We start from the raw sequence: 21,292 nt of genomic DNA on the forward strand, positions 1-21,292 counted from the left end.
CGACACGTGGGTGGCGAGCCTGATCCTCTGGCTGGGGGAGATACCAGAGCTGCGATCCGGTTGTTCTGGGTGCTTGAGCCGCAGTGGCCGAGACGTGCTTCGGTTTAGTGAGGCCTGTTGTGCAGAAGTCTTTTGAGCTCCCACAGTTAGCCGTGCTCTGGAAGAGAAGCACTTCCTGAGAGGGGCTAGATAAGAGTACATGACTTTCAGAGTAGATGCGGAGAAGTTTTAGGCTGTGAGGTTCCAAAGAGGACAGGCAGTGGCACAGGCTGGGGTGACGTGTGGGACTAGCTCAGTTGGCATCAGCAAATGTGGGCCATAGGTGTTGCTAGCTAGGGATGAGCCATAGAGTCTAGACTGTTCTTCTGCCTTAATCAGTAACAGAACTACTACTATCACTAATTGTCATTTACTGAACCATTACTACACGCCTGGCACAATGCTGTGTTTATAATTCTATCATTTATTTCATCATTTAATTCTATCATTTAGTCTTCATATCAGTTCCATGAAGCACTCATCATTCTCTCTATCGTATAGGTGAAAGCTCTGAAAGGTTACATCACTTTCCTAAAGTCAAACAGACAATAACTGGCGAGGTTAGAGATTTGCCCCCCAAAACTCATGCTCCTAACACTCATGCTTTATTGCCTTTACACAGTCTGATATGCTCTCCCACTGCTGACTCTACCTATAAAATGTCTTTTTTTACCACTATAAGATGCATGAGTAGATCTCAAAAGACCTATCGATTAGACATAGACAAGTACACAGCCTTATAATAATGTTATCAAATCACTGTTCCGAGGAACAAAAGGTAGAGTGAAATCTCTCTAAATGCAAAGATCCTCACTTCACTGTGGAATTTAATCCTTTCGATCTGGATTTGGGATTTCCAGTTAAAGAAGTCTTCCTGTGAAGAGGTTCTACTGGCGTTCATTTTGTTCTTGTGGGGCCGTGCCATGGTCCTTTTTTCTGAAAGAATAAATTTAGACGCCTTATTTCCTATTCACAGCTTCCTAATTTTCCTGATCTTTCTTGGCTATAGCTCAGGATGTGTTCTAAGACAGATAGGTTCTTGGATATTATTGAAACCCCTCTTTGGCCTCTTTCTTTCTCCTTATCCTACAGATCCTGCATCTTTACTCTCTTCCCTACCCAGCTGAGACGCCACGGACCACCAAGTCACTCACTGTACTTACCCCCTTGCCTGGCTGTGATGCAGCTGCTTCCCACTAGGTATCTATTTTACATTTGGTAGTGTATATATGTCCATGCCACTCTCTCACTTCATCCCAGCTTACCCTTCCCACTGCCTGTGTCCTCAGGTCCATTTTCTATGTCTGCGTCTTTATTCCTGTCCTGCCCCTAGGTTCTTCAGAACCATTTTTTTTTTTTTTTTTTAGATTCCATATATATGTGTTAGCATATGGTATTTGTTTTTCTCTCTCTGACTTACTTCACTCTGTATGACAGACTCTAGGTCCATCCACCTCACTATAAATAACTAAATTTCATTTCTTTTTATGGTCAATATTCCATTGTACATATGTGCCACATCTTCTTTATCCATTCCTCTGTTGATGGACACTTAGGTTGCTTCCATGTCCTGGCTATTGTAAATTGAGCTGCAATGAACATTGTGGTACATGACTTTTTTTGAATTATGGTTTTCTGAGGGTATATGCCTGGTAGTGGGATTGCTGGGTTGTATGGTAGTTCTAGTTTTAGTTTTTTAAGGAACCCCCATACTGTTCTCCATAGTGGCTGTATCAATTTACATTCCCACCAACAGTGCAAGAGGGTTCCCTTTTGTCCATATCCTCTCCAGCATTTATTTTTTGTAGATTTTTGATGATGGCCATTCTGACTGGTGTGAGGTGATACCTCATTGTAGTTTTGATTTGCGTTTCTCTAATGATTAGTGATGTTGAGCATCCTTTCATGGGTTTGTTGGCAATCTGTATATCTTCTTTGGAGAAATGTCTATTTAGGTCTTCTGCCCATTTTTGGATTGGGTTGTTTGTTTTTTTGATATTGAGCTGCATGAACTGCTTGTAAATTTTGGAGATTAAACCTTTGTTACTTGCTTCATTTGCAAATATTTTATCCCATTCTCAGGGCTGTCTTTTTGCCTTGTTTATGATTTCCTTTGCTGTGCAAAAGCTTTTAAGTTTCATTAGGTCCCATTTGTTTATTTATTTTTTTTATTTCCCTTTCTCTAGGAGGTGGGTCAAAAAGGATCTTGCTGTGATTTATGTCATAGAGTGCTCTGCCCATGCTTTCCTCTAAGAGTTTTATAGTGTCTGGCTTTACATTTAGGTCTTTAATCCATTTTGAGTTTATTTTTGTGTATGTTGTTAGGGAGTGTTCTAATTGATGCATATTAGAGAGAGTGGGCAGTTGGACGCAAGACATTCCTATGACACCAGATGGGGGGAAGGGGTGTATTGCTATAGACCCAAGGAAATAATTTTTTTTTTTTTAGGATGTTGGGGGTAGGAGTTTATTAATTAATTAATTTATTTTTGCTGTGTTGGGTCTTCGTTTCTGTGCGAGGGCTTTCTCTAGTTGTGGCAAGCGGGGGCCACTCTTCATTGCAGTGCACGGGCCTCTCACTAACGCGGCTTCTCTTGTTGTGGAGCATAGGCTCCAGATGTGCAGGCTCAGTAGTTGTGGTTCACGGGCCTAGTTGCTCCGCGGCATGTGGGATCGTCCCAGACCAGGGCTCGAACCCGTGTCCCCTGCATTAGCAGGCAGATTCTCAACCACTGCACCACCAGGGAAGCCCGGAAATAAAATTTTATAACATCAATTTAAGTTTCCACACCTTCCAAGAGAAATTAAGGAAACACTCCCATTTACCATTGCAACAAAAAGAATAAAATACCTAGGAATAAATCTACCTAAGGAGACAAAAGACCTATATGCAGAAAACTGTAAGACACTTGATGAAAGAAATTAAAGATGATACAAACAGATGGACAGATATACCATGTTCTTGTATTGGAAGAATCAACATTGTGAAAATGACTATACTACCCAAAGCAATCTACAGATTCAATGCAATCCCTATCAAACTACCAATGGCATTTTTCACAGAACTAGAACAAAAGATTTCACAATTTGTATGGAAACACAAAAGACGCCGACTAGCCAAAGCAATCTTGAGAAAGAAAAACAGAGCTGGAGGAATCAGCCTCCTGGACTTCAGACTATACTACAAAGATACAGTAATCAAGACAGTATGGTACTGGCACAAAAACAGAAATATAGATCAATGCAACAGAATAGAAAGCCCAGAGATAAACCCAAGCACATATGGTCACCTTATTTTCGATAAAGGAGGCAAGAATATACAATGGAGAAGAGACAGCCTCTTCAATAAGTGGTGCTGGGAAAACTGGACAGCTACATCTTTCTCCTTTCTTAAATGCTAGTATTTTTTGGGGGTTCTGCCCAGATTCTTTTCATAATCCTGGAGCTCTCCTGAGCTCCAGCCCCACATAATCAACTGTTTACTGGGCATCTCTACTTAAAGGCTCCAGAACCAATTTCAGCTTGATATGTCCAAAATGGAAGTCACTGGCTTTGCCTCCAAACCTTCTCCTCCTCACATGGTCCCAGTTGCTGTGAGGGCTTGCCCATCTACCCGTCTGTTCAAACACAAAACTAGAGCATCAGTCATCACAGCTTCTCCCTGACCCTCAGCTCCCAGGACCAATGCAACACTAAGCTCTTTTCATCTTACTCCTCAATATTGCTTATCCCTCTACTCCCAGCACTTGTCACAGTGCCTTGTCAATAGTAGATATGCAATAAACAGTGGCTTTACATCTGGGAGACATCTCTTGACTCTATGCCCCCTGCTCCTTCCCTATGTTCCTAACTAAGGCCACCATCATCCTCAACTGGATGAACCCACCCAACTAGTTTTCCTGACCCTCGTGTCCTCTTGTGGCTCATCCCTTCTCCTCACTGCAGAGACAGTGATCTTTCAAAACATAAATTCGGTCTCACTGTCCTGTTTACAACCTGCAGAGAGCTCTCTGCCAGCGCCTGCTGGAGTACCAGGCACTTATCAAGCACTCCAAAATATTTGCTCAATGAAAAAAATGATCAGGATCTAAAATAGAGAGGATTTCCAGGCACACGGGAAATCTTATGCCCATTAATTTTATGTCATTCTTATATTTGCCCATTTGCAATAAGGAACATATGTGGCTTCACACACCAGACCCGCAGACTGCTCTTCAACAGTCTCTTTTGTTCACTTCCTCCCAGAAACTGGCCCCAGCACGGCATTTATTAAAAGGTAGGGCCATTTGGGGATTTGGAAGAAGGAAAAGAAAAAGGAGCAGCTTGGCTCCATTAAAACCCCTGCCTCTCCAAGCAAACGTGGCTGCGCCCATGCTCATTTGCAGCCCCGCCACTGTTTGACTACAGTGGTGACACTGGATGCACTGTCCCCCAGCCCACTGACACCACTCCTGGCTTCCCCACCCCTCCTGGTTAGGTTCCCCGGAGGCTGAGGATAGAAGTTGTTAGTAGCCTGATCCACTTCCCAACAGCATGGATGTTCAGCGTGACTGTGTGTGTCTGGTGTGTGTGTGTGTGTGTGTGTGTGTGTGGTGTGGCAGAGGAGACAGGGAAAGAATAATAACTATGCCTGGGAGCTGTGCTCTTAGCGCAAAGGGAAAGAGTGTGTGTGAACGTAAAAGGGACTATTCTAGAAAGATCTCTGCTCATTTTCCCAGCTCTCTCCTTCCACGAGGGAAAAGGGTGAGAGTTTACAGGATCGTGGAAGCCCTTGCAAAGGTTTGGCCGATGCCCCTCTGCCATCTCTCCACCTGCCACCCACCATCACAATCCACTGGTAACTGGAAGGCTCTCCTGCCCTTTCCCTGGGCTGTCAACGCCCTGGGATCCTGCGCGCACATGCGTATGTCCTGACCATCGAGAGGGGGCCCAGCCCCTGTGATGAGGTTGCCAGGCAGCTGCAGGCCGCTGCTTCCTTCCAGTGAGGGGAGCCTGGGAACGAGGAAGGGATGGAGTGGAGAGCAAGAAAAGTCAGTGGCTCCCCATGACACAGGCATGGAGTCACAGAACCGCCTGAGGCAGATGGGGGAATTTTCAGATTAGATGGAGGAGGCTGTCAGGCCTGAGCTGAACTCAGCATGAGGGCTGAGCTGGAGAGCAGATGCCAGCGCCTGGGACCTTGCCCACCTGCCCTCTCCTCCTTGGCATTATGTCTTCCTGCTGTCAGTGACCGCCAGGTTCCCAGCTTCACCCTCCGCAGGGCCCAAGAACACCGGCATCCCGGAGTCACCCCCGGGGAATCAGCATTAAAACTACCTGGCTGCCCTTCCCACCCTCCCATCTCCGCCACTTCCCCACTGTGCGGGCACCTGCCTCCCCCTCCCCCTTCTGCCCTGTACGTTCCCAGGCACTTACCCTCCTTGTACCTACAGTGAACAGAGAACAGGGCTCTCTGGAAGGCTGAGGCCGCCAGGAATCAGGCACACCAGGACCTGGGACATCCATGTCCAGAAGAGTCACCTGTCCTGTGCGTAGCAGGCAGAGAGCTGAGGCACTCTGCTTCTCTTTCCTGACGTCCTTTCTATGACCCCAACCTTGCACAGCACTCCCCAGTGTTCCCACGCCTTGTCCACACATCTCATCAGGGCCGGGGAGAGGAGCGGAGGAGATACCAGAAAACAGTGTTGGAGGTCCATCCTGCCCATCAGTAACAAAGGGCAGGATCCTGGCACACCTGGGGTTGAAATCTGCCTGCTAGTTGTGCCCCCTGAGCTAAGCAATTCAGTTTTGTCTTCTGTAAGATGGGAAGACAAGTGTCTAGCTAGTGGGGTGTACAATGAAAGTCAATATTCCTAACATAGAGCCCAGGATCATCACTGAACCTAACTGGGCTAATTTGAGTATTTTCTTCTCATCTGGTGACCCGTGCAGCTCTCTGTAGGGCCAACCTGAAGTCCTGTGTGTGTCCACCTTCCCAGGTTCTGCCAGGTAGACCCACGGCTCTACGGGACAGCTGAGAGACTCCCTGGGTACCCTGTCCAGTCAGAGGCTACTCCCCACTTAATTCACATCTCTACATGCTCTCTTTGTTTCTGCAGAACTGTTGTCATCACTGCTCCAGTGGCTCGCTGGCAGAATTATGCCTGGGAGTGTGACAGAAGCCACCTGGCCTCGGCCTGAAAGGAACGAACGGTGAAATCTCCAGTAAGAATTCCTTCCCACTCTGTGGTTGGGATACTGAGCACAGCCAAGCATCATGGAAACCTCTGATGTTTGGGTGCCTTCTGAATACTAAAGATGGTGCGGGAAAAAAATGAAAGCCAAAGGAGAAAGAGGTCTCGGTCAGAAGTTTCTCTAATCGCTATGGATTTCCCCCCGTTTTAGTGGATTTGGGAGAGGGTGTAGGAAAAGGAAGGGGAAAGAAATCAAAAGGAGATTATCGCCCGGAGCTGCTGTTCCTTCTCCTCCTGAGCCGTGCCAGTGGCTCTCTGCCTGCGCCATCTGCGTGTCCAAGGCTAAGGGGCTGGGCAGGCAAAATACTGACAACTGAGCTGAGATTATAGGTTACTTGGATCTTGAAATATAGAATCAATTAAAATGCAGCTTTCCACTCACAAGGTAAATTAGCTTCTGGGAAAAAAAATGTGCTTTCTCTCCCAGTGTCCAGAAAGTACTTAAGACAGATGAGATGAGGGTCATACAAATTACTGAAAGGAAAGCTTCCCAACACAGCATGTGGAACACACACAAACACACACACACACACACACACACACACACACACACACACACACACACTGCTTACTTGGGACACAATGGCTACTCAACAAATATTAGTTGGATTTATGACTACGTGTATACACACTCATATATTGATATGTACTATTCAGTTATACCCAACATTCTATACCTGTTCTTACTTAGCAATGCTAGGCATAAGATCGGTCAGACTTCTGTGGGATTCCACCAGGCTTACATTTTTCCTTCTCTCTTTATCATAAAAATAAACATTATTTTAATAAATGAAAAATGAAAGTTCTCCTTTGACCACTCTCCCTTTGGACTATTTTACTGGAAAATGTGGAGATGACTTTTACTCAAATCACCTAACAATAGAGTAGAAAAGAAACCAGAATTTCAAGTGTTGTCCACCCTCCCACCCCCTGCCCTCTGACTCCTGAACCTTCAGAAACATTCACATAAGAGCCAGGTACAGAAGCTTGCTGTGTCGTCCACCTGGTGCCTTGATGTGTTCTCAGATCTCAGAGTATCCATCCCTAGAATGTGTGACCTTGGAGAGAGACCATCCTCCAGGGGAGACTGTCTGATCAGTATTTCTAGTATTTCTACCTCTCAATTCACTTCAGCTTTGCCACCTTGGGATCTACAGTCTTGAATAGGTTATGATGATGTCTCAGAACTTTTCCATTTGTAAGTGAGAATTTCGTTGAGGAAAAGAATAAAACATGAATAAAGAATTTAAAAAAAAGCATAAACTTCCCCATGTTCGATGAGGATTCAAAGATGGTGTCTCTCAAGGGGTTCAGAATCTGAGGGGGAAACCGGGAATGTGTACAGTTAAACACAGGAGATTGTGAAAAGTGCTACGGTAAAGGCAATTTTCCGAAGAGTCCAGGGAAGGGAGATTCACTCTTCAGGGGGGCCTCAGGGGTCTTGAAGATGTGTAGGAGTTTTCTAGGTAGAGAAGAGATGGCGTGGATGTCATCAGAGGGAAGATCAGGGGCAAAGGCTCAGACAGACGGATGTGCACGGAGCATTAGGAACTATCGGATATGGGGCTAGTCACGGGGTAAGGAAGAGTGGCCAGAATTGAGGGCGGCGAAGGTGACTGGGGCCAGATTTCACTGGACCTTGAAATGCTTCTTACATCATCCTTTACACAATGAGAAGCTTATTCTAGGACCTTAGGTAGGAATGCCTTGATCAGGTCCAGGTCTTGGAAAGACAGCTCTGAAATCAGTGTAGAGAAGACTAGAGAAGGGAGACCCTGTAGACTGACACTGCTTCTGAGAGAGCCGTCCATGAGCTGGAGAGGGTGATGGCTGGAACCACAGCAGTGACAATGGGAGGACTGTGGGCTACTGCAGAAGTATTATCCACGTGCAGGGACTGAGAGGGTGAGATCCTGGTCAACTCAAGTGCCTCTCACCTGCACGACTGGCTGGCAGATGCTATGTTTTAATGTCAACAAGAAATAAAAGACAAGTAGAGTTTTGCTGTTGTTTTATATGATATTGCTTTGTTTTCTTTGTTTGCTTGGGGAGGATAAGAGTAGAAGAGGTTACCGAGGAGAGGGGGAAGTTGAGTTTCGATTTAAAAAAAAATGGTTTTGTGGTGCTTACGGGCTACATGGATGGAGATCTCCAGTGGGTTCCTCTGAGCTTAGGTGAAAGGTGAAGGCCAGATTCTGGGCTTGGGAGTTATGAGCTGATTCCCAATTGGTAAAACTATGAGAAGGGAGAATGAAATCACCCTAAGAGAGAGAGAGAGAGGGAGTTATCAAGTTCAGATGCACAGATTCCTTAGGAGCTTTTAAGAATGTGGGCAGCCAGCAGGGCTCAGAGAATGGGGACAATGCACAGCCAGTTGTGACTGAGTTGGTCAGAAGGAGAAAAGGCACATGAGAGGAAGTGATCTTACAGGCAAAGGAGAAGAGAGTTTCCAGGAGGACAGTGTGGTCAGATCCTAAGAGTCAAGGGAGGTGATGCAGCCACAGAGTTGAGTCCTAGCTTCTCCTCCCAAATCTGAAAAGCAGCTAATGACCCAAATGCCATCTGGACAGGGATTGAAAGGGGGAATGTGTGGGCATGTGGGCAATGAGGGTGTGTTCAGGAAGAGGTCAGAGGGTTGGGGGGAGGGGGAGACTGTGTGTATAGAAAAAAGGAGGTCAGTTCTACACATGACATCATCTGGAACGCAGAATTTTCTGTCCTGCCTCAAAGATGCGGAGCAAAACCGAAGATGATAAAAAGCAAACAAATACAACAACAAAAGGGAAGCCAAATAAGACAGAACAAAAGCATACCAAGCCTGTTCAGGCTGGAGCCGCACATGACCCAGATTTGCAGCTGGGGGACCCAGAGCCCCATCAGGGAAGTAGGCTGTGGAATGAGTCAGCCAGGCCCAGCATCCAAAAAAAGCCAGCCTGCCCGGAGTCCCCTTGGGTACAAACGTTCCTGGAGAATCTATTCACGGCTTCCAATTTCCCCTCATCATATGGCACATTTGCCTAAGAGCGATTCCGCACTAAACATAACTCAGCCCAGAAAAATGCCCCTCTGTGCTTTCTTTTCAGTGCTGAATTTCAGCTTGGCTTAAGTAACACCCGTGAACATGCAGGGAGATGTGAACCGAGAGCTTGTTATTGCACGAGAGGCTGCGGGCCCCTTCCTCACCTCACCCACCCCTAACTACACTGGAGGGAGGAGGAAGGAGGGGCATGTAATTTGTTCATTTCTTACATTTTATGGAACACTTCACTTTGCTTTCAGCATAATTATTGTTGTACTTTTTGCTGTTTCCCATTTGCCATGTTTAAAAAACACACACACACAAACCCTTCACTCCCCCCGCACACTTTTCTTAATGCATTAAAATTAATAACTCGTAACAGTGACCTAATTTGCTTTGATTACTGTTAACTTAGGGTTTCGTTTTTTTTCTTTTTTTTCCTCCCAGATCTGCAAAACCCTTGACATGTTACTGTGGTAACAGGAGCCACTCAGTAAGTTCGTGAATGAACCCTATTGTGTGCACCAAAGCCTTTTCTTCCCCCATTCTTTGCAACGTTTGGATCTCACCTGTGCCTCTGGAGCCCTGTGTGCAATGCGTTGGAACTGGGTTACTCCTCAATACCTCCAAACCCATGCTTGATGCCCATCGTCTTGCTACCCTACTCTACTGATGGGGGCAGGCCTTTCGCTACTTTTCCTAAGCGCTCTAGAGCTCCACGGCAGGCGTTTTCCCTTTGTCCCTCAAAGTTTCTCCAAGCTTAAAAGCTGTCTCTGTGATGCGTCCACTTTCTTGGTTTCAGTCTTCTGCTCTTTCCTGCAGTGACTGCCTGGAACCGATGCTGAGGAAGGCTTCTGAGGATGAGGGGTGGGCACAGGATGCTCTGCATTCCCATGCCACCACTGGGTCTGCCATCTTCCTGTTTCACCTCCCTGCATTCAGCTCTGCTCCCCCAACCCATCCCATATGCAACACAATGCGGGGGGCTTACTGAACTGCCTATCGGGTCACACTGCTCCCATGCTCCCCCCCGCCCTCCTTGCTCTCAGGATCAGGTCCCAAATCCTTCACACAGCCTCTTCTCAGGCCCTTCATCATCTACAGACTGGGTATCACACTAGCGTCATAGCTGACCACCCTCTTCTACACCTACTCTTCCCAGCTGCCCTGAACACTCGGAAAAGCCATTTGTCTCCAGGCTTTTACATTCTGTTCGCTCTGCCCTACGTCCCCCCGCCATCTTCCTTCCCACATAGAAGAAGTGTACAACTCACCTTCTCTCAGAAACCTTCGGGGAGTTGAACATCCTACCTCTGAGCTCGCACAGCCCTCTGTGCTCAGCCCAGCACAGAACTTATGTGCATCACCCACGTGTGTCTGCCTCGCCAGCCCATTGCTAAGCTCCCTGAGGGAAGGGCCTGTTTCTTGGGCACCGCTCTATCTCCAGCACCTACTGCACTGCTTGGCACATCATCTGTGCTGAAATCAAGATTGGATGAACGTGCTTCCGAGTCAAAGCTCATGTTGCTCACCGCACGACAGGCCAATAATGGGGAGATGAGTTGCTGGGGCCAGGAATAACGGAGAAGATGGTGGGCTCACGCCCCCAAAGAACCATCTTGCCTGAGTTAGAATTCAGGCTCGTTTTATACTAAAAGGCGAGAGAATAAAGTCAAACACTTCCTGGTCCCCATCAGCCTCCGGAGGGGATGTGTTAATTTCTTCCTCCCTGCAGTCATTCACAAGTGGGCCTGGTCAGGATATCTCCTGTGAGCTAAACAAAGGTATTTTAGCTTAATGCTCATCACCTGGGAAGCAGGGTCCCCAGTGATGGACCATTATGTATAATTTTAGCTTATAGGCAACATCCCTTTAGTGATTAATTTGTAATAGAATACAAAATGTTCTTCCCTATTTACAAATGGACACACTGGAATCAGTATCTCTCTCCCCTCCCTCCCTTCCGTCTCCATCGTTTGCTCTCAATCACTCCACAAGCATTCACTGTTGGTTATGGAAAGAGAAGGAGTTCATAGAGGAGAACCTTCCTGTCTTCCAGGAGCCCAAGTGCTGTGGAATCCTTGCTTGGGACAAACTTACGATACTTTTCTTTTGAAGGGAGTCCTTAGTGAACCCTCTAGGATGGCCATCCTAGAGAATGAATTTGTTTTATGTCCAAATCTGCTTTCTAGTAGCAACTGTAACAGTGAGGACCCTGGGTAGGACTGGCTGTCTAAACAATTCAAATGCGGAATGGGAACAGTCATGTACCTGTACTCATTCTTCCTTAGAGCATCCTAGGAAAATTCACCAGTTTCCAGATGGGAGCAGTGAGGCTGGAAAAGTGGATTCGATTCCCGTTATAGCAAAGAGAAAAGATGGTGACAAATGCTGCAGAGCCCTGAGGTAGGCTGACACCCAGGAGTGCTGTGTTCTCACCTGGGTGGGTATGGACGTGCTGTGTTCTCACCTGGTACCTAGGAGAGTATAAGGACCTTATTTCTACAGCTACCTGGAGAAAGAAATTCAACATCACCCTCAGCAGACAGCAAGAAAAGAAGAAGAAGAAGTATGTAGCAAGGAGGCTTGGTATTGATTAGAAAATCCTTGCTGACAAGAAAACATTTTGAGTCCATTTCCATTTTGGGGCTGAAGGCTGGTGCTTTCTCTGCCTCTGTCCAATCTCCCTGGCTGACACTCTAATCCTGATTTTCCAATAGTCTCTCACCTGTTTGTCTAGAATGGGGAAGGGCATGTGTGTAAGGGGTGCCATGTGCCTTCCTGGGTCTTATCTGGAAAGCAGTCAAGCAGGCCAAGTTGCCGGGGGGAACCTATCTGATTTGGAAGAATACATTTTAAAAGCCCTGGTTGGCATCACACAGATATGACCATGACCATCAACATTCCTGTCCCCATGGAGGTTTTCAGCCCACCTGAAAAGCCAAGGCGCAGTGCAATGCATCCAACCTAACAAGCATCAGCTCTTGCCTTGGGCAGTCCCTGCCACGCCTGCTCCCCGCAGGTTCTTCCCACCAGGAACCATGCATCTGCTGTGAGTGCCTTCTTTTTGCACGGACAGAATCCTAAGTAAGGGCTGCGGGCTTATGTGTTCAATGTACTTATAAGTGAACAGCTTCTGCGTGTTAGAAAAAAAATAACTCAACCTACTAATGTGTAATTGCTTGAGATTTCACTTCCTGGCCACACTTCCCTCCCTATGGAGTTATTAAAACCCACACAATATGGCCTAATCATTTATTAATAGTCAACGTAAATAGATAACAGCTCATATAACCATATAGCCATTGCATATTAAATAATGAGGGAGGATTTCCCTGGTGGTGCAGTGGTTAAGAATCTGCCTGCCAATGCAGGGGACGTGGGTTCGAGCCCTAGTCCAGGAAGATCCCACATGCTCCTGCGCCACAACTACTGAGCCCACGCGCCACAACTACTGAAGCCCACATGCCTAGAGCCCTTGCTCCGCAACAAGAGAAGCCACCACAGTGAGAAGCCTGCGCACTGCAACGAAGAGTAGCCCCCGCTTGCCGCAACTAGAGAAAGCCCGTGCATGGCGACAAAGACCCAACACGGTCATAAATAAATAAACAAATTTATTTATTTATTTAAAAAATAAATAATGAGGGATTATTTAAAAGGCTCTTCACTGGAGAAGAGGAAGCATGGTTGTTATGGTTTGGAATTACCGCTATGATGGCAGATAAACTCATGTTCTCAAAGCCTCTTGACTGTTCGACTGGTTACCTTCGTGTCACTGTTTCCCCACCTTCAGTTGGAAGGGACAGTGTACCAGCCATTCCCTACTGAGCAGAAACGGACATCCAAAATAATGGGAAGGGAACAAACCACTTCTTCATGGAACAAAATAAAAAATACTGGAGTATGTAGTTCAATTTCTCTGAAAGGGGCTCAACAATAACGCATCTTCTGTCTCGCTCTCAAAGTCTCCACCATCAAACGTGGACATGCCTTTCTTATACCAGTTCCTTCATCCTAGTGCTTTGCAAGGTGAATAAGTGAGTCCAAACTCATCACAGGCTAATGAGGGACTCCCAGGTCCCTTCTGCCACCCCAGCCCCAATTTGCAGGCTCTTCCTCCCCCAAGTCATCACACTATCTTCCCTGCGGACCTCCTCTTTACTGTTTTTGAGTGTTCTGTAAAATTTCAAATTCAGTAACAGATACTTGGCAACCAGACTAGAAGGAAGATGGAAGGAAAGCTGTTGTTATTTGTAGAAGACCCTATATATTAAAAATCCTAAGGGATCTATAACAAAAATTACTAGAACTAATAAAAGAATTCAGCAAGGTCACAGGATCTAAAATCAACATACAGAAATTAATTTTCTTTCTGTATACTGGCAATAATCCAAATATAAAACTAAGAAAACAATACCATTTACAGTAGCCTAAAAATACTAAACACTTAGGAATAAATTTAACAAAAGTGAAAAATTCGTACACGGCCAACTAAAAAACATTGTTGAGAGAAATTAGTTTCAGATAGATAGAGTAACATCCCATGTTCATGGATAGAAAGACTCAAAAATGTTAGATGGTAATTCTTCCCAAATTATCTTTAGATTTTACACAATTCCTATCAAAATCTCAGCAGGATTTTTTTTATTTTTTAAATATTGACAACACAATGCCAAGATTTACACAGAAATGGAAGAACTCAGAATAGCCCAAAGAATTCTGAAAAGGAACGAAGTTGGATTACTTACATTTTCTGATTTTAAAACATGATTTAAAGCTACATTAACCCCTACAGTGTCGTGCTGATATACGGTTAGGCATATAGATCAATGGAATAGAATTGAGAGTCCAGAACTAAAGCCTTAGGTTTATGGTCAATTGATTTTTTAAAAAGATGCCAAAGCAATTCAATGGGAGAATAACTTTTTCAACAAATGGTGCTGGAACAGTTGGATAGTCCCATGCAAAAATGTGAATTGAGATCCTTGTCTCACATCACACAAATTTACCCCAAATTCATATAGACTTAAGTGTAAGAGGTAAATCTATAAAACTTTTAGAAGGAAACATAGTTGAAAACCATTGTGACCTTGGTTTAGGCAGAGTTTTTCAATACACAACAAAAGAATGATCCATAAAGAGAGACATTAAGAAATTGGACTGCATCAAAATTTAAAACTTTTGTACTTTAAAAAACACCATTAAGAAAATTAAAACGTAAGTCACATACTGGGAGAACATTTTCTGAATCAGATGAATAATAAAAAACTTATATCCAGAACATATTAAGAATTCTTTTGAAAACTCAATAATAAGAAAGCAGACAACCCAATTTAAAAATGGGCAAAAGCAGACAAGTCAGAAACTGGCAGAAAATATTTGCAAAAGACACATTTGATACAGGACTAATATCCAAAATATAAGCAGAATTTTTAAAACTCAACAATAAGAAAATGAATAACCTGGTTTAAAAAAATGGGCAAAAGAGCTGATCAGACACCTCACCTAAGAGGATGCATACCTAGAGAACAAGCATGTGAAAAGATGCTCAACGTCATATGTCATTAGAAAATTTCAAATAAAAACAACATGAGATACTACCACACCTATCCAAATGGCCAAAATCCAAAACACTAACAACACTGAATGATGGTGAAGATGAAGAGCAACAGATTCATTGCTGGTGGGAATATGAAAGGGTACAACCACTTTGGAAGACAATTTGTCAGTTTCTTACAAAGTAAACATACGCTTACAATACAATCCAGCAATCACACTCCTTGGTATTTAACTGAGTTGAAAACTTATGTCTACAGAAAACCCTGCACACATATATTTATAGGAGCAACTTCATTCATAGCTGGCAATACTTGGAAGCAACCGAGATGTCCTTCAGCAGATGAATGGATAAAGAAAGCGTGGTACATCCAGACAATGGCTTAAAAGAAATGAGCTACCAAGCCATGAAAAGACATGAAGCAAACTTAAATGTGTATTACTAAGTAAAAGAAGCCAATCTGAAAAGGCTACAAACTTTATGATTAATCATATGACATCTGGAAAAGGCAGAACTAGGAAGACGGTAAAGAGATCAGTGGCTGCCAAGGGTTGGGAGGGGGGGTGAATAGGTGGAGCCCAGAGGATGTTTAGGGCAGGGAAACTACTCTGTGCGATAGTGTAATGGTGGACATAGGCCGTTATACATTCGTCAAAACCCATACAACGTACAACGCCAAGAGTGAGTCCTGATTTAAACTATGGACTTTGGGTGATGATGGGTCCATGTAGGTTCATGGACTGTAACAAACGTTCCACTCTGGTAAAACGCGGAAAACAGGCAGCTTCTTAGAATGTTAAGCATAAATTTATTGCATGACCCAACAAATCCGGTCCTAGATATCTGTTGAAGAGAAATAAATATACATGGCCACAAAAGACATGTACATAAAATGTGGGTAGCAGTATATTCCTAATAAGCAAAAAGTGGAAGGCATTTAAATGTTTATCATCAACTGTGTAGCCATACAATGAAATACTATTTAAAAATCAAAATGAACTAACTTCTGATACATGCTACAACATGGATGAACTTCAACAACATGCTAAAAGTGAAAGAAGCCAGAAGCAAAAGACCACGTATTTTAAAATTCTGTTGACATGTAATGCCCAGAAAAGGCAAACCTTGAGACAGAAAGTAACTTTTAGCAATTGCCCAGAGCAAGGCGGGCGTGAGTGTAGGGTGGGGGGCAATTCTGGGGATTGTCTGAAAATGGGCATGAGGGACCTTTTCAGGGAGATGGAATTATTCTAAAATGGATGGTATCAATAGTTGCATAACTGTGTACATTTACGAAACGTCATTCAACTGTACATTTAGTGAATTTTACGGTGTGTAAATTAAACCTCCCTAAAGCTGTTATAAAATAGCGGATGCTGACGAAGGACGCCATGGGGGTACATGAACGGGAGGGCACACGTTAAGAAGACTACCTGTGATTAATTTCACATCACCCCATTACTGGTGAACGGGTCTTTCAGGAATACCTCCTGCCGGTACTAGAAATTTGCCGTATTTATCTAGGTCGTGGCCTCATAGTTAGATCAAGCAGAGACAATTGAAGCCACCAAGCCCAATTCGAACATCATCGCGCTGACAGAATCAAACAGGATATCTCCCAGCTTGGTCAGAAAGAGGGTATGACCTGTCGGCTAGTCCTAAAACACCCATCGCCTTCCATTTATCTCTGTGTGGGTTAAAAGGCCTGAACGATAAAGTTATCACTTAACCAGTTGACTGGCCTCTGCTTTGTGCAAGGGCTGGGGTGAGAATAATCACTGTCTCTGGTAAAGCACTTACAAAATGCTTTAACATACACCAGCTCATCTATTCTCTCAGCAACCCTATTACAAGACGTGGCAAACTCTGTTGGCGGGCTGGTCTGACCCTCATCCCCGTTGAGCATCAGTTTGCTGGGTGGGCTGTAGGGAAAGCTTTTGCTTTTCTGACAAAAAGAGGCTTATCTTCTGTGCTTCCTCTTCCCCCTCGTCCATGCCTAGGACAAAGATGATGCCTTAAACGGACAGCAGTCATACTGGGACCACGAAGGGCAGAGCCCGTGGAAAAGGCCAAGAGAACCCTGGAGAGTCGCCCAGGTGCTGGTCCTGCTGAGGTCAAGCTGCTGAACCAACTGTAGCATCGTGTCCCTGGCCTTGTTAAGTGAGATCAATGGCTCCCTACGTGTTTAAACCATTGTGGCTGGCTTTTCCGTTTGTTGTTGCTAAACCTACTGCTATCTGGTAACGTAGAAATTACTAGTCACACTTCACAGATGCCAAAATTAAGGTTTTGAAAAGCTACACAAGTCATCCAAGGTCAAAGTGCCAGCAAGTGGAAGAAGAGTGACTTGTACCCAGTTTTCTGAATCTAGTGATGTAATAGTAATAACAGTGACAAGGACAAAACCCACCTACTGAGCACTGATTAGGTACCAGGTCTCTGACTCCAGGTACTTGAGCTTTATCTTTTCTGTAATTCTTCCAACTCTGAAAACTAGGTATCATTATACCCATTATGTGGTTGAGCACATTGAGGCTAAGAAAGGTTAAGTAAATTGCTCAAGGTCAAGTAGCTGGCAAGTGGCAGTGCCAGGATCCTCAGCTGTCATGTGTCTTGCCCGCTATGAGGGAAATTAAAGGAATAAAGCACATGCCCTAGGATAAAGGGACCAGCTGTTCTAGGTCACCACCGATTAAAAACATCATCTACTTGGAAATGGGTCTGGATGATCCCTAGTGGGATTCCCTAGCTAGCAAAACTCACAATGTTTCCAAAACTCACAAAGTTCATACTTTAAACTGTAAAATAAAGACACTTTCTGGACTCAAGTGTCTTTTCACTGTCTACAACCACTTTTGTACCTTAAACTCCACCTTTTTCAGGAAACCCACACTGATTACAGGATGTAAAGGAGAGTAAAGGAGTTCTCCATGGGAGATGTGAGGTTCTGCTTCTTTCCAGAGACAGGAGTAAAGATTAAAACACCGCTTTTTGGCACCACCAGGCATGAGCACAGCTCCTGGAGCCTAGAATAGGCAAAAAGGAGAAAGGAGTCCCTGTGGAGGGTGAAGCCCAGACCTAGCACCTGCCTGGGCAAAGGCTTCAGTGAGAGAAGCTCTTAGCCAGCACCAGGCACATACCACAGGCACCACCGTGATGGTCATTATTGCTATTCTAGGTGTAAGATGCAAAATCTGTAGCATCCTTGAGCTGTCAATGGGCTTGATGTGTATGTTGGTTTGGGACTAGGGGAGGATGGTAAAAAATAGTTTGAAGGGATTCAGAGATGTTCATTGCTAACTGCTGTCTCTTCACAGGAAGTCATCTCCCCCTTCTGAGATGTACTGCAACACCATTCATCTCCATCAGACCCAAATGGGTTGCTCAACCTTTAAGAGCTTAATTAGTTTTTCTTTCTGGGTTACTGCCTCCCCAACAATGACTGAATAATTGATTCACTCAAACACGAGGTGACCGGAATTGATGCCTTTTCAAGGGATCATGGGATGCTGGGCCAGAGAGAAGACGGGCCCACGTGGCAGCTCAGCAAGGGCTGGGACGGTGCTGTCGAGAGGCTGCCTCATTTAACAGGCCTCCACTGGCCACCCAACTGCTGTCTCCTAGAGACGGTGCCTCTCGCAGGCTGAGGGCATCTCTCGGATTAGTGAGATGAGACACAAGGAGAGTTGGATGTGGAGAACTACGCTGTACCTGCGTGAACAAAACGTCCCTCCTTCCCTTGGCATGGTCCTGTAGACCAGAACTCGCCCTCATTCCTCCCAGATGAGGCTGCTTCCCTACATACGATTGATCCAGCATTTCCACTTTGCAAGAAACTGAGAATACGGCAAATCTTACCTCCATGAAAGCAATGAATCTTCCTGGCCAAGTTATCATCCCATGTCCTTCAGAGATACATCTTCTTCCCCAGGGTCACTCTGAGTGAACCACAGGTTCCTACGAGGGCCTTGGGAAAATCATTAGGAGAAACCCAGCAGAAAGATAAATCTGATTATGTTCCCAGGAACTTCACCTCCTTGACTTCCTACCACTCTCTTCACTGTCCCTTCCTCCAATCTCCTGCCGCTTCAAGCTTGAAGATTTTCACAGAGTCCACCTCTAGGGATAAAAATGGACTCTTTGCTTAGCTTATTGAACAGACCATCAAATGCCACTCCTCCAGGACGAGAAGCAGTGCACACCACAGGTAGGTCAGAACACCCCGGCACTTCTACAAAGAGCATTCCCCCAAAGGAGTATCAACCGTTGCAGCTAACCAGCGTTTTCCCATCAAAAGCATCATAACTCATTTCACATTGAGAGTATTTTTAAAAATCCTTTTTCCTAGGTTAGAAAAACAATAGTTGTTTCTTTTTCTTTTTCTTTCAGCAGGGTTCCAGATAATAAAAAGACTGATAACTAAGCCAGTAGATTTACTTTTGCTATGCCACCCTAGATTATGAAAAAGTATAATTATATGCAATTAAAAAATGAACCGTATTTCTTACCCGAGTGACGTTTTAAAAGTCATTATGAATCCATTAGCTCAGCAGACCTTACAAATGGCCTTCACTACTCCGGACTTCATTTAAATTTACAATGGAGAGACGTAAATTTTTTCCCATATCTATGCTGCGTGTGTGTGTGTGTGTGTGTTCACCCCCCTCTGCTCCCACAGAGTGTCCAGACATTCATCTTACGTGAAGACCATGTTCTCAGTACTGAAGTTGCTGTATTCTTCCAGTCACATGGCTCATAATACTTCACTTTGGGAGCCTGCCTGCTGGGAAACTGAGGGACGACCTTAGACTTCTAACTTATCCTTGTCCCCCACCTTTGCTCCTATAGGCAGTAATTCAGCCCTTAAATGACGACAGCACCGGATGAGGTCATGATTGCCATGTAGCCCTTTGGACCACGCTCTGGTTCCCTCCTCTCCTCTGGGTCCATCAGTCTAAGTTGTCACTTAGACAATTCACTTATGGCTGGTTTACTGTGGAGTTATTAGTTGCCTCACTTATCCAGATAATTACCTCGTGTGATGGAAGCTTTATCTGTTGACTACCAGAGACAATGCATACAGGAGAACTGATCTAGATAATTCAGACACCATTCATGATTTTATTTCAATTGAGCCTTCATGTTGGACAAGAAGTTGTAATTATGGAAAATTTCATTTGCATTCAAATAGTGGATCATACCCATAAAATCTTTTTTTCTTGTTTCTCAATGTTGGAATCATCCTCAGCGTCTCTCTTAGCAATAGCCCAGGAGTTATAGTTAAAACAAAACCCAAAACATCCCTCCAAACCCTATACCATCTTCTTTTATTTAACTGACCACACTGTCGCTTATCTCTCCAGCTTCCCCTGTGTTTTGCCTGGTGACATTAGAGCCTTCAGTAGTGCCTCCAAGTTGGGCCGATAATCAGAATCACCTGGGAAGCAATTTTTTAAAATACAGATGAATCATAACCTAGACTTACTGAATCAGAAGTTCTGGAAGAAGGCCTTAGGAATCTGCCTTTAATTTACTCTGCAGGTGTTTCCTGGCAGCCAGCCCAGTGTGGTACATAAACTGACATTTATATCAGTCCAGTCTGGAGCATGTGCTGGGCACACTCAGGTAGATAAGAGGGAAGGCCTCATCTCTGCTCATTTTCCCACTCTCCTCTTCATCCTTTTTCAGTCTTCGGGTACCAGCCTGGATGAATAAGTGTCCCAGGACCAGGGCCAGAACCAGACACCTCCAACTCTGCAGTGTTCCCCAGGCAGGCCGGATGGAGGTGGCTGCCTCCCTGGGGAAGATGGTGGGCTTCCCAGGTGCACCTGTCTGTCTCAGCGCACCTATAATTGCTCAATGGACACAAGCTTCCCCCTGGTTATTTTCCAATTTGTAGACGTTCTAGTTCCATCATGCACTTAATTCACCACAAGCCACCACCAAGTTACTTAAAAATGAAAATCCTGCAGCACTCCAAATGGGAAGACAATGAGACAAGGGGTCTGCCAAAGTGCAAAGAACAAAGGGCTAGAATTCGACAGAAACTAGCCTTTCACGCCAGCTTTGCCAACTTCCAGGGCTGTAGCCTTACAGGAGTCTCTTCAGCTTTCCTGGCTTCAGTTATTTTCACCCAAGTAATAAAAAGTGTTGGGCCAGGGCTTCCCTGGCGGCGCAGCGGTTGAGAGTCCACCTGCCGATGCAGGGGACACGGGTTCATGCCCCGGTCCGGGAAGATCCCACATGCCGCGGAGCGGCTGGGCCCGTGAGCCATGGCCAATGAGCCTGCGCGTCCGGAGCCTGTGCTCCGCAACGGGAGAGGCCGCAACCGTGAGAGGCCCGTGTACCGCAAAAAAAAAAAAAAAAGTGTTGGGCCAGATAATATCTAAGTTCCCTTCTGGTTCAAGTACTGTGTAATATAACACAGTCCAAGGGAGCTCTGGG

Source organism: Neophocaena asiaeorientalis, unplaced genomic scaffold, assembly GCF_003031525.2.
Source record: "Neophocaena asiaeorientalis asiaeorientalis breed wild unplaced genomic scaffold, Neophocaena_asiaeorientalis_V1.1 scaffold308, whole genome shotgun sequence".
In the NCBI taxonomy this organism is placed as follows: Eukaryota; Metazoa; Chordata; class Mammalia; order Artiodactyla; family Phocoenidae; genus Neophocaena; species Neophocaena asiaeorientalis.